The sequence below is a fragment of the Lucilia cuprina genome, chromosome 5 (genome assembly GCF_022045245.1).
Source record: "Lucilia cuprina isolate Lc7/37 chromosome 5, ASM2204524v1, whole genome shotgun sequence".
Classification (NCBI taxonomy): domain Eukaryota; kingdom Metazoa; phylum Arthropoda; class Insecta; order Diptera; family Calliphoridae; genus Lucilia; species Lucilia cuprina.
Genome location: NC_060953.1, coordinates 8,429,150 through 8,432,893, shown reverse-complemented (window position 1 = coordinate 8,432,893; position 3,744 = coordinate 8,429,150). Strand labels below are relative to the sequence as shown.

The 3,744-nt window shown below is 31.3% G+C and overlaps 1 non-coding gene across 1 annotated transcript; it reads left to right on the top strand.

The window, feature by feature from the left end:
- The first annotated feature begins 968 nt into the window (after positions 1-968).
- Positions 969-1,090, top strand: LOC111687201. Its single transcript, XR_002762809.1, has one exon. It is a non-coding gene; the product is annotated as a U5 spliceosomal RNA (small nuclear RNA).
- The last annotated feature ends 2,654 nt before the right edge of the window (positions 1,091-3,744 follow it).

Below are 3,744 nucleotides of genomic sequence, written 5' to 3'. Positions count from 1 at the left end.
TAGTCTGTAGTCTAGTCTATAGTCTAGTCTATAGTCTAGTCTGTAGTCTAGTCTATAGTCTAGTCTATAGTCTAGTCTATAGTCTAGTCTATAGTCTAGTCTATAGTCCGGTCTATAGCCTAATCTATAGTTTAGTTCGTTGTCAAGTCTATAGTCTAGTCTGTAGTCCGGTCTATAGACCAGTCTATAGTCTAGTCTATAGACTGATTTATATTACTCTATAGTCTATTCTATAATCTAGTCTAGTCTATGATCTATTCCATAGTTTTTTCTACTGTATATTATATATTCTAGTCTATAGTCTACTCAATAGTTTGTTTTACTATCTAGTCTATTGTCTAGTCTGGTATCTAGTATATTGTTTAGTTAATATTTAGACATATAGTTAGGACCGCAGTCTAGTCTATACTCTATAGTGCAGTTTATTGTTTATTTCAGTCTATTGCATAGCCTAGTCTATAGTCTACATAATAATCTAGTACATAGAAGAGTCTATGGTCTGTAAAGTCCACTTTCAAATATTATCCAGGTAATTCCAAATTTAATATTTAAATTTTTCTAGGTATCAATATCGAATACGATGAAAAAGTTTTTCTGGAATTTTCTATATCTCATGGTCTATCATTACGTTAGTAAAATATAAACTTTCTAAATTTATAAATACTTACTTAAATGAAGTACTTATCAAACATCCCAACCCTGTACACTAAAACATTTACTACCTGATAACAACGTGTGTGTATGCTTGTTAATTTGTTATTGTATACATATTTTATTTTTACCCATTCTCTTTTGTGTCATATTCGTTCAACTGCTAGTAGAAAGCGATCTATCGAACGATCGTAGTGGAGGTTTATTTTTAGAAACATTTTATTAAAATGTTAATATGCGACTAGTGCTTCACTAAATAATTCTCATTTAGTTTATTCAGTTCTATGTATAAGATGTTTAGTTTATTGTGCTAAACTTTACTCTGGCTTCTCTTCAGTTGTCGAATAAATCTTTCGCCTTTTACTAAAGATTTCCGTGGAGAGGAGCACTCTAATGAGTCTAAAATAAATTTTTTGTCAAGGCTCGACCCGTCGGGTTGGGCCATTAAATAATAAATTTCAAATTATAGATACGATTTCGAATAAAGAAGATATATCGGTTTTTGAATTTCTGAAAGATGGAAAGAAATTTAAACTAGAATTTTGTTATAAAAAACTTTCCATTATATATTTACCAAAACAATCATGTTTTAAATACAAAATTTCTTATGACATCATTAAATATAATTTGAAAAGATAATAAAAAAATAAAACTGACAAGACCTAAATTCGCCTTCTACAATACAACACTTTTTTTTCTATAACTAAACTCATTTTAAAAACATTCGCTTTCTTTCAATTATGACAGACTTAATTTTTAGTACAGAGAAAGAAACACATTTTTTTCACAGATTTTTATAGCATTTGTTGTAGTGTTCGAGTCCTTTTTAGCATTATAAATTCTAAAGGCTCAGAGCAGCAGCAAGAGAAAAGCAGACCTTAATTTTTTAAACAACAACACCATAGAATACAGCAAAAAACACCAAAGATTAAATAAACGAATCTTGTTGCAAAAATGAATTTAAAATCTCCCCATACATATATGTATGTGGAACACATATAGTCAGAAATGTTCAAATCAAGGGGTGGCATTGCTGCATTACCCCAATGTTTGTATGAAAGTTCGTTCATACATGCAACCCGAGTTAAAACTTGACAAATCTATTCTATTTACTTATCGCAAACGGAACACGTAGCATTAAGTGTAAATATGCGAATGTATACCTGACTGCAACAACTTTTAGAATACATTTCCCCAGCAAAAGAAAAAAAATGGCAAAAATACAAGAGTTGTCAGGTGATTTAATAAATTACTTTTTGTTGGAAATTATTCAACTTAAATAACTGCCTACAGAATCATTATTGTGTTGAACGATTTTCCATAGAATAAAGTGCGTTCCTTTACCACCTCAGCCGGTGTAACTGACTAAAAGACTAACCACTACCGGAGGTCACGGGTACTTAAGAGTACTTAAATGTAATGCAGACGATAAGTAGTAGACAAGTAAGTGGTGGTGTAGCCATAACCGAGTCTTTGCTGTGCTGTAAAAAGCTTTCTATAGCTAAAAGCTTACATTTTCTTGAGTAAGTCAGTAAGTTAATGAGTTATTTAGTTAGGCTAGGTTAGGCTATAGACTAGACTGTAGACTAGACTTTAGACTAAACTATAGACTTTAGACTAAACTATAGACTATACTATATTTAGTTAGTTAGACTTTAGAGTAGACTATAGACTAGACTATAGACTAGACTATAGACTAGACTATAAACTAGACTATAGACTAGACTATAGACTAGACTATAGACTAGACTATAGACTAGACTATAGACTAGACTATAGACTAGACTATTGACTAGACTATAGACTAGACTATAGAATAGACTATAGACTAGACTATAGACTAGACTATAGACTGGACCATAGACCAGGCTATAGACTAGACTATAGACTAGATTATAGACTAGACTATAGACTATACGATAGACTAGACATTGGCTATATGGCAACTCTTTTGTACCATAAAGAATAAAACCATAAAATACGTGTATAAGATAAATGTTGAAAAAAACAAAATATTTATGTAAAAAAAGTTATAAAAAATTAAATAAATTCAAAAGCCAAAAAGCCTATAGACTTTTAAGGTAAGCAAAAAAAATTAGGTTTTAAAATGCTTACACCTATAGAAGAAAATCAGAAAAAAATAAAATTTAGTTTAAAGGATATGAAAGAGTTAAAAAACTAAATTTAAGGATCAAGGGTTCAAATGGTGTCACACGAAGAGGTGCAAACAAGAGAAAGAGAGAGAGAGAGAGTGTTTAGACATAACAGTAGCTATAGAAGAAAGAAAACTAAACATTAGGCCCTAGAATGCACTGTCAGGCATTAAAACTTTTGGCAACATGACTGTGGCACGTACACAAACGTACCAAAGCAGGACATTAAATACAATTGTCATGCAAGAAACACTCTCACAAACATACCAAAAAAAAAAGAGAACACAAAACTACAAGGTGCCAGGAATGAAATTGTCAAAAATTTTCTAGTAATTTTCTAAACAACATGCGTTTATGTGTGTGTTTGAGTATAACATGTCCTTTTACGCATACATACACATCAATCGTACAACACGATTACTGAGTGTATTTTCTAGTTGCTACAAGTACATAAAGTAAAATTCGTTTTAAAATCGTCGTCGTTGTTAAAGTACTTGTAGTTGTAAATACAAACGCAGCAGCAGCAGTAATGTTTAAATAGCCTTAATACTGAATTCTCTAACAACATTTCTAATATTAAATTTCTCAAGTAAGACTAAATACCTTTAAACCAACTAGAAGAACCCCTAGTCCATGGACGAAAAGAGGTAGGCATCTAGTCTATTGTTTTTTTGCAGCTTTTGCAAAAGTATGCATCACTGCTTCGTGTGTACAGTTAGTTTTTTTCTATGTATTCTATGTAAAAACAATAACAGTGTAAATGTGCAACAATACAGCACAGTGGGGCCAAAGGATTCCTATATACTTGACTATAGACTAGACTATAGAATATACTATAGACTAGACTATAGGCTAGACTATAGGCTAGACTATAGACTAGACTATAGACTAGACTATAGACTAGACTATAGACTAGACTATAGACTAGACTATAGACTAG